The sequence below is a fragment of the Mercenaria mercenaria genome, chromosome 4 (assembly GCF_021730395.1).
Source record: "Mercenaria mercenaria strain notata chromosome 4, MADL_Memer_1, whole genome shotgun sequence".
Taxonomy (NCBI): domain Eukaryota; kingdom Metazoa; phylum Mollusca; class Bivalvia; order Venerida; family Veneridae; genus Mercenaria; species Mercenaria mercenaria.
The window spans coordinates 91,478,678-91,489,417 of NC_069364.1; the positions used below are offsets into that span (position 1 = coordinate 91,478,678).

The window sequence follows — 10,740 nt, forward strand, 5'->3', positions numbered from 1 at the left end:
GCATAATATCAACTCGCTCGATTCAGATTTTCGTTTTATTTTCTGTATTTTGTTGGAAAAAGTATCATTTAAGTGACCATTAATTATTATTATACCAAATTTATATAATGCCCGTTTCCAAAAGCGCTTGACACAGCACAGTTGCAGCAACTCAGGACACCAAATTCATCCTCTACTAGTACAGACACAGAGCGATTTGACCAGAGGGACAGAGTGAGAGAAGGCCCACAGAACACGCACAGAGAGAGAAATCCTTTAGATACAGGCCTGTCAGGCTAACTTAGCATAGCCAGTCTGGTTCTTTAAAGTACCCTTTGTATAGCACTGATACATGCGATGCCGTCGTTCCTGGGAAAAGCCTGTACTGGCCTCTTAGTTAGGTGGGAGGTAGTGTTGTAGTCATAACACAAAATTTAAGTCGGTTCAAAGAAGGGCTAACAACAAGAAATTCACATTTGAATTAAAGGTTACAATAACTCTTCTTAATAGTATTCTATACACGTCCTGTGTATGGAACTGTGGATAACCTCGGACAGACGATCTTAACTTAATGAAAAAAGTATATGACATTCACTATAATCTTACTTAAGTCGCCGTATGACGTATAATTGTGTCGGTGCGACGTTTAAGACCCACCACGACCTAGTGACCTACTTTTTTCACCCACAAAAACTTCTTGAAAATCATTCTTAAAATAAAGGTAATATACAGCTATACTACAAGTTTTCAGGTGGACAATTTAGGTCTTTCCTGAATAAATGTGTTTTGACAACTTCATCTGCAAATTTATTCAGTCATCTCTTTTCAGCATAATTTCAAAAATATAGATGAATAACTATCTTACACTGTAGAAACAAAATGTGATTGAAATTTAACTAAATACACAGATTTCTGTACATATTGCTACAGTAATTCAATAAAATGTTAAGACATTACACACATTGTCTTAGCCTAATATATGCCACTGTCAATTTGTAACTAGGTACCTGTTATTTCTCATTTTCTTCATGCAAAGCATGTAAAATTACCATCATGGAAATACAAAAGAATACAGTTATTTTGTGGTGCCTCTTTAAACCCAAACAAAAAAAATAATCTTACTTTTTCCGTTACTTTATGGGTGGCTCGACATCATTAATTTAGACGCGTTTGAACCCTCAGTTTCTTCCCTTCGCCACCCACACCTGACTAATTTTTTCATTCCACCCACAGTGTTTATCCCCCCCCCCCCCCCCCGCCTACTTTTCCCCCTCCCAGAATTTACACCATCGCCATTTTTGATATATTTTAAATAAATAAAATGTACTTGTTTAAGGATATTTGAAGCAGCCCGCCTACTATCACTACAGTTCGACCTAATTTGCGGTATTTAATTTTAATTTAGACTCAGGCGTAATGCTTCGCAAATGTATACTCTTTCCTTTTAATATCATACTGTCAAAATATTATTATTTAAGGTATTTCGGATCATTTGTTTTTCTCTGGTGTAGAATTTCATTAAATCCTGTATTTTTTTAACTTCAGAATATACATAGAAAATTCAGCAAATAAAAATGATTTTATAAGAAAGTCGATGCCTCCATACCGAGCAATTACAGGCCCATTTCACTCCTAAATACCATTGAAAAGGTCTTTGGACGCCTTATTTTCAAACACGTCTTTAACCATCTTCATGACTCGCGTTCCCTTACTCCTGTCCAGTCTGGCTTCATTCCAGGTGACTCTACAGTTAATGAACTTGTTTACATATACGACACCGTCTGTAGGGCACTTGATAATGGCCTAGAATTGCGAGTTGGCTTTTTCGATATCAGCAAGGCATTTGAGTCTGGCACAAAGGTCTACTTTCTAAACTTAAATACTCTGAAATAACCGGATCTCTTTTCAACTGGTTTCAAAACTACCTTTCAAACAGACGCCAACGTGTTGTTCTTCCAGGAGCTAAATCTTTATGGGCTCTCCTACGTGCTGGTGTTCCCCAGGGATCAATCCTTGGCCCCTTACTCTTTCTTGTCTTTATAAACTACATCGTCGAAGAAATCAGATCTTGTATTAATCTTTTTGCGGACGACACAAGTCTCTATGTAATTGCTGAGCAGCCCGACACAGCGGTAGGTCTTCTTCATGGGCTGAAAAGTGGCTAGTGACTTTCAATCCCTCCAAATCCGAATCTATGCTAGTCTCAAGAAAAAAGAACTGTCAACCTCACCCTCCCCTCCAAATGTTCAATCAGTATATACCTGAGGTACTCCAACATAAACATCTTGGCATCTTCCTGTCAAATGACTGCTGTTGGCACTCTCATATCGGTTACATTGTAGAAAAAGCATGGAAGAGTCTTAATATCATGCGCAAACTAAAATTTTCATTGGACCGTAGATCTCTTGAAACAATAAATACTTCATTTATTAGACCTATCCTCGAATACGCTAATGTCGTATGGAGTAACTGTACAAAATACGAATTTGACCAACTACAAAAAATACAAAATGAATGTGCACGCATCGCCTCAGGTACTACCAGACTTGTTTCCTTGGAAAATTTATATCGACAAGTAGCTTGGGAAACCCTCTCAGACAGACGATACAAACAAAGACTAATTATGTTCTTTAAAATGAAGTCTAATCTAACACCAGCTTATCTATCTTCTCTCGAGCAGGGTGATTCACGTTACAATTTAAAAAGTTCTGAAGATATTCATATCGTTCCTGCTAGAACAACTTTATATTATTATTCCTTTCTACCCACCGCTGTTCGAGTGTGGAACCTACTGACACCTGCAATACGCAACTCCAAAACGTTAGCATCGTTTTTAAACAACCTAAATAAAAATAAAAAAACACACTCCATCATATTATTACTTTGGCGACAGGAAACTCCATGTGCTCCATTGAAGACTTCGCACTAAATGTAGTTCACTTAATTATCACCTCTTTCGAAAAAACATTTCTCCTACACCATTATACCGATGTGAGAAAAAAACACAGACAAATATCAACCAGGGAATGCCACGTACCAAAAACGCAGCCTCCCCAAAACGAAACCCACAGCACGCAGACGCGCACACCACAAACACACACACAAACACACATACACGCGCGCACACAAAAAGCCAACACATTAGGACAAAACGAACAAACAAAAGAACACAGTGGGGCACCGCCTTGGAACGGTCAGTGGCAAAAACACCACTGCGGAGCTTAAACCGGTTTATGGTGCGCATACAACCTCACTCTTACCCCCACCATGTTCCAAAGACACGGGGCAGTGTAAATAAAAGTAATCCCCTCCAGGTTAATCTCTAACACACGTAATGGAAACAAAAAGGCATGGCATGTAAAACACAAAAATGCTCGTGTATAAATATATAAAAAGCAAACCTTTAGAACCAAAAACGTATGTACTCAATGCCTTTTCAGAAGACAGAGCAATAAGAGAAACACCCTTAAGGGCCCGACGAAACAGGCCAGAAGACAGATATCAAAACAGTTCAGTCCTGGTAAGATTTAAGAGTCCTCCCCCTCTTCCGTCAGACACAATCAAAGAGGGAAGCGTAGTGTCCAACTGTAAACGGGTTGAACACTGAACATGCGGTATGTCTCAAAACAGTTGGGTCGTAACCTCTTTTAATAAAACGTTTTATAATTTTACCAAATACATTTGGAAAATTACCATGACCCAAGTTTTTACGAAGTTTGTAAACCACATCCCCGTAAAAAACGGGTTTAGAAATACCTTCTCGCAGAAGTGTCTTTAAATTACTATTGAATTTTAAAACTAAATCAGAATTACGATAGTAAAATTTAGCAAAATATTTACGCAATTTGTAATAACGGTAGCCTTGCTGAAGAAGTTTACTTGTAATATATTGATTACGTTCATTGAAATGCTTGACATGACTACACGCTCTGGCAAACCGAATTAATTGAGAAATATATACCCCATAAGATGTAGCCTGAGGTACATCCCCATCCACATGGGGAAAATTTACATTACTAAAATTAAAATCATCCCTCTTATCATAAATTTTGGTATGTATAATATTGTCATAAATAGAGAGATGTAAATCTAAAAATGAAGCATCGGTATCCGAATTGTTAGTTTTAATTAACTGAAGTTCCAGTCTCGACTCTAATTTTAACTACTTCTTTGAGTGTCCACTTCTTTCTGCCTGTCGTAACGATCTATTAAATAGTCTGCAGGGATTTGACATTGACTTAAACACGATTTTATTTGGTAACCCTAACCTTTCTGATCAGAAAAACACTACTATATTTTCACATGTACTAACCTACATATCCGAGAGCAAGAGATTCCTTTAGTTTTATAAGACAACTCCACTGAGATATTTTCTTAGTCCTTCTTTCTCTCCTTTCTTCTATTTTTTGTTTTACTGTCAAATCACATAAATTGTAAAGTTTTATCATATTCGTCTTTACAATTATATTCAATTAAATTGTTTCTTAAGACTATATTCATTATCCCGGTACAACTAAGAGCTCAAGTATTTGCACAAATTATTTTGTCCGCAAAGGAATTCTATAAGACTATGTGTCTTTCATTCTTATCCTTTCCTACTTATCTTGTTCAAACTTTGATGTATGTATTTAACTTGTACATGTATTACTGGGAATAAATATGTTAAAACTAAAACGATTGCATAGTGTGATTAATTTTTGCTTGTCTAATTTGAAAAACTGGACCGCGCACAAGTTTTCATAATGGGCGTCAATCGGAATTTGGGATGACATTTTTGCTAACAGAATTATTTCTACATAATATGGCGAAATAAAAAGTATAGGTCCATTTTCTTGTTTTTGAGATATTACCCTTGATAAAAGAGATCCACACGTTTCACGCTGATTTTAGGACATCTTTTTATACATCATATTTTATCTTTAGAAAGATAGTAACATTGCCATATTAATATATTTGCTCACGAATTGCCATTTATTCTTAAACGATTTTCATTTCCGTATACCGAGTCCAGGCTTTATTCTGAGTTTTTCCGAATAAATGACGTTATGCCATTACTCCCGGTTTGTCAAACATGCAGAAAATACATTAAATGGTTTAAATGTTAATAATTGATCTACAGCTAAAGCCCGAAAGAAATTATCTTTTATTCTTAAAATAACTCCGCTAGAAATAATACACTACATAGATTCTATAAAAAATCTGGCAGGGATTACGACGCACTACTGTATTCCTTAATGTATTTATTTCGCATTTGTCTTCTATTTAAGGGGCCTGTGTGTCTGGGTGGTTATGGTCGCTCACTTTGAATCACGTCTATCACCGATGTGGTGTCGAGCCTCACTCGGAGTGTTGAATTTTTCATGTGAGGAAGCCTACCAGCTGGCTTACGGAATATTGTTTGTTCTACCCAGGTACCCGCCCCTGATGAAACAATGCGCGGAGGGGCACCTGGGATCTTCCTCACCTTAATTTGTCACCTTTCTGAAGAATGTCATCCGTTACATTTTTATTACAGTTCGATGGCTCCACCTCAATGGACAGCCATTATTAGAACTGCTAGGCATAAACAGCCCTACCATGTAAAGAAAATGAGTCTAGCTGATTTTCTTGACTTTAAATCTCTGTCATGTAATTTGAAAAATTTTGTTACTAACACAGGTAAGGAAACTGTGGGGTGACATAGTATAAAAAATAACACTGGCTACCAAAGAATCAAACATGTTCATGTACCAAAGTGATTACAATGGGCAAACCAAGCATGTTGATCTTTTTAGGCGTTTAAGGTCAAATGATGTTCCATGTCCAAGCAAAATCGGTCTACAGATTTTAAGGAGGGATGGTATACCAGTTAATCGAGACAAGTTTGTTGACCTCCTCAGTCTGTGTACCAAAGGTATAATACCAAGTATGCATCATCCGTTTTACCTCCTACTGCCACACAGTTAATATTTTTTTCTAGCAGGTTTCAGAGGTTGAAAACATCTCTGATAAGCCAGGTATCGTTCTTTGTTATTGTTCTAGTTGTGTAAAGATTTAAAAACAAAATTTGTTTGTTGCTGTGTTGCAGGAACACAGTTATTGTTGTCATAACCAGGAAATATAAAATTATTGTTTCTGTAAAATCAACTATGAATAATGAGCCTATATCAATGAAATAAAGGTGTTTTGTATATAATTATGTCGTAAAAATTTTGTAACATACAGATTACTTTTAAACTTAAAATTGCTATATTGACTCATTACAGATATTTTGCAACACTATCTTGTATACGATGATGGTAACAGTGGACTGAACTTTTGTGGGGTGACGGATGTTTTCATCTGTAACACAACGTACAAAATAAAAGGTATAATATTGTCAGTTTAATGCATTCGTTCAAAATTAGTACAAATTCCAGTTTATTTTATGGTAATGTTAAACAAAGAATGTATATTTGATAAATTGGACCATGTCAAAATTTACAGCAATTTATTAAAGCGTTGTATTTACTTAATAAATTTTAATAATGTGTTTTATTATAAACATGTTTCTAAACAAAATGATAGTGAGTGATACATGTATTTTAAAAAAGTTCACACTTCACAATTAATACGTTTATTACATCTCGCCTGATATGAATCACTAGGTAACGGTGTTTGGTAAATGCTAAAGAAAGTCAAACGTCCGTGCATAATCTTGTAGTTTAAGAAGTATTTTACCGAATATAAACAGGCCACTGTCGCATCATTTTGTCACATTTCAAAATTTCAGATTACAATAAATATATACTTTAGATTATTTCTTGTCGTTAGTTTCGTAAAGTTTCTTTTAAAATTGTTTTGAAAACAAGTTGTGAGGAGTATGACACTCCATTTAAGAGATATCTGTTTCAGAAAAGTGTTACATGTTTTATTGACTTTTTACCTTATCAGTACTTAATTATCTATACTGTAAAACCGCCGTTTATGACTGAAAAATTGTTGAAAAAGACGTTAAACCCCAACATATACATGCATGTGAGAGAGCGGATTTGTCTCATGTTTTTATTTGATAGGTAAGATGGTTCCTATTGAAATGCTGCAAGAGCATCAAAGAGTTATTGCTTACCTACATAAACAAAACCAGGAGCTCATGCAGCGTTTAGACCAACTAGGCAGGAGCCTCGATTCTCTTCTACCACTTGTTGCTGAATTAGGAGATCCAAAAACCCACCTGAAAAATCTGGAAAATTTGCACAAACATTCTGGAATGTCAACTACACTTTGGAAGGTGCTTGGTAGATTATCAGATGAACAACTCCCAGACAGATATAAACCGGACTTAAGCCAAGAAGAAATCAGACAAAACTGTTTATACTCAAAGGCAAGAATGCAGAGAGTCTTTCCGCATCTTTCGATGTCGTTCGAAAAGAAACAAATAGATAAGACGGAGAAAAATCCGTTAAGTAAGTCAGACTGAGTGAAACTGTGTGTGCAGATGAACATGTTGCAATAGTGACTCTTTTCAACTATACTTTACAGTAATATGCTTAGAATATTTCTGGGTATGGGTAACCTGTTTATCTGCACGCTTCCAAATTGTCAATATATGTTTTGGATAAGGTTTGGAAGGAATTTCTCTTTATAAAATTACAAATACAAATGCATCATGTCTTTGCTCTCGGATGTTGTCATAAGGTAATAAAATGTGACATTATATGGATTTGTTTTAAATTTAAACTACCTTTATCTAGAAATAATATTTTGGATGAAGAATCAGAACATTAAAGACTGCATTTTTCGCCTCAGCGCGAAACTATTGCAACTTCATATGAAAAAAAATGTTCCAACAGTTTCGCACTGAGGCAACGATAAATGTCGTCCTTTATATATAACACGAGTAATGTCGGCACGGTTTCTTATCATGATTGGCTATTTCAAAACCACGTAAATCTTATTATTATTATGAATAAACATTTATCGCACTATGTAAATCAATATTAATTAAATTATCAAGTAAAAAAACGATTACCATTGAGTCCCTAGAATAAGGTATTTATATGTATAATTTCACAAGTAAAATAGAAAAAGTGGAAAATAAACGAAAATTGCAGGCTCAGTTTGATTAAAAAGCAGTAAAATCCAGAAAATAGTACTCTTGCATTACATTTAATCCAAGACCTAGATTTTACCATTGTAAATTTATTGCAATAAGAATACTGAATTCAAACAATATATACTGAAGTTCACCATGTTTTAAAAATATTGACCTATTGTCGAGTTGATGGCTGTTTTTCTACTAAATACTGGTAGTCTAGTCAGACTCCGTTTGAGAAAACGACTAGTTTGTAGTAAGGATAACTTCAAAACGCCATTATATATCACAAGTTAATGTGGGTTTTTGAGACCTTTCTGCAGACTAAAATTTCACTATTATTTCAGTGTAAGCAACTTATTGTGGCGTCCTATAGTGGCTGCGGATATAATCATTGGCTAATACAATTCTCACAAAATGAACATCTATACGTTTTACATACGCGTCTATTAATTCAATGGCCTGTTCATTTTTGATGACAATCATCGTATGCAGACGTTACCGTAAAATAATATCTTTACAGGCTTATTACTGTGCAGTGTGTACTCTTTGGGAATGCCGTATCCTTCAGCAGATCGCGTCACGTAATCAGATAATTTTGCTACAATATATGGAGGGCTGCCAACTTCGTGATGTCAAACATGGGCCAATTTATCAGGCCATCCACAGTGATAAATATAGGTTTCATGTACTCAACAAATACCACATGCATATATGATCTGTAAAGTAGGCTACCCAACTGTTTTAGACAAACCGCATGTTTAGTGTTCAACCCGTTTACAGTTGGACACTACGCTTCCCTCTTTGATTGTGTTTGACGGAAGATGGGGAGAACTCTAAAGAGCAGTTTCTAAATCCTACCAGGACTGAACTGTTTTGATATCTGTCTTCTGGCCGGTTTCTTTGGGCCCTTAAGGGTGTTTCCCTTGTTGCTCTGTCTTCTGAAAAGGCATTGAGTATATACGTTTTTGGTTCTTAAGGTTTGCTTTTTATACATTTATACACGAGCATTTTTGTGTTTTACATGTCATGCTTTTTTGTTTCCATTACGTGTGTTAGAGATTCACCTGACGGGGATTACTTTTATTTACACTGTCCCGTATTTTTGGAACATGGTGGTGGTAATAGTGAGGTTGGGTGCGCACCATAAACCGGTTTAAGCTCCCCAGTGGTGCTTTTGCCACTGACCGTTCCAAGGCGGTGCCCCACTGTGTTCCTTTGTTTGTTCTTTTTGTCCTGTGTGCGAGTGTGTGTGTGTGTGTGTGGTGTGCACGTCTGCGTGCTGTGGGTTTCGTTTTGGGGAGGCTGCGTTTTTGGTACGTGGCATTCCTTGTTTCATATTTGTCTTTGTTTTTTAAACTTTTAAATATTTTTCAAAATATATAGAACATAAATTGGTTGGCTGTATTTTCATGTAACAGGTTCATTCTAAAGGTAATGACAATTACGCTGGAATGTGGTATGCAATCTGTGTACAGTAATCGCCCTTTGCTTCCACGCACTTCCACAGTCGAGAAATACAAGAGGTGAACGCTGCAGAGTAATCTATGATAGTCTTAAGTAACTGGAAAAATACCACTCCCAACTCAAGTGTTTTATTCGATAACTATTTGCACCCAGCCAACATTTTTTTTCAGCCTTACCAAGACGAGAAAGTCATACGGACTTAGATCTGGGGCCGTATTCATAAAGCATCTTAAGTATAAGTATAAGAAATTGATTATTTACTTAAGTATTACTTAGGTTAGAAATTTATTTTACTTAAGTATATTTGTTATTCATAAAACAATTTAATAAGTAATTCTTGCTTTTTTATTGTGGACGAAAACATTAAAAAAAACAACATTAATTTCAGACAGATACAACATGCACAAGTATGTTTAAAGTGTCTTTATCTGAAAACAACACTTTAATCGTACTCACCACGCTATTTTATTTTCTGACTTAAGTCATTTCTTACTTATCTTAAGTTTAAGCTGTTTTATGACTAGAACTTAAGTTTTTACTTAGACTTAAGTTGAAATCACCACAAACTTAAGTAAAATCTTAAACTTAAGTCAAAACTTGTACTTAAGATGCTTTATGAATACGGCCCCTGGTGAATAAGTGGGATCATTAATTTGTACCACTTTAAAGTTCTCTCAGAAACGTTAGAACAATGACATTTTCTTTAGCCGAAGCGCTGTCATAGATCAACTAGAGACCACGAATACCTGTCCTTGGACATATTTTTTTGTATTTTTGTTTAACAACTAGCTTTCAGTACTTTGTCTCTATAAAACTGTCCATGACTGCCTTTCCTTACTATGTAGAAATGTGTACCCCTTGAGGTAAAGAAGATATAATACAAAACGTTTAGTTCTTTTTGCAAATAATGGTCTGCTGTCACTTTTTCGCAGCCACTGTCTGTTGTCAACGCGTGCTGTGGTTCATAAAAGTATAAACAGGTTTCATCTCCTGTTATGGACTGTGACAATGTGCGATCATCTACATTTTCTTTGCACTTTTGACTCTATTGGCCTTTTGCTCTTCGGTTAGTATGTGAGGTACCCGTCGGGCTCAAACCTTTCTTAAAGTGCTGTGTGAGAATCTTATGAGTTTCCCCGTTGACATGCTAAGAAAAGACGATATACTGTGTACCTTGTTTCTTCATCAATAAGACATCTTGCAGCAGCAATGTTCATTGTCGTCACTGTTGTTTTGGGCTT

General features: G+C 35.8%; 1 long non-coding RNA gene across 1 annotated transcript; it reads left to right on the forward strand.

Annotated features, from left to right (window-relative positions):
- Positions 1-6,221: 6,221 nt before the first annotated feature.
- LOC128556520 (uncharacterized) lies at positions 6,222-7,654 on the forward strand. Its single transcript, XR_008370733.1, has 2 exons — positions 6,222-6,326; positions 7,014-7,654. It is a non-coding gene; the product is annotated as an uncharacterized LOC128556520 (long non-coding RNA).
- The last annotated feature ends 3,086 nt before the right edge of the window (positions 7,655-10,740 follow it).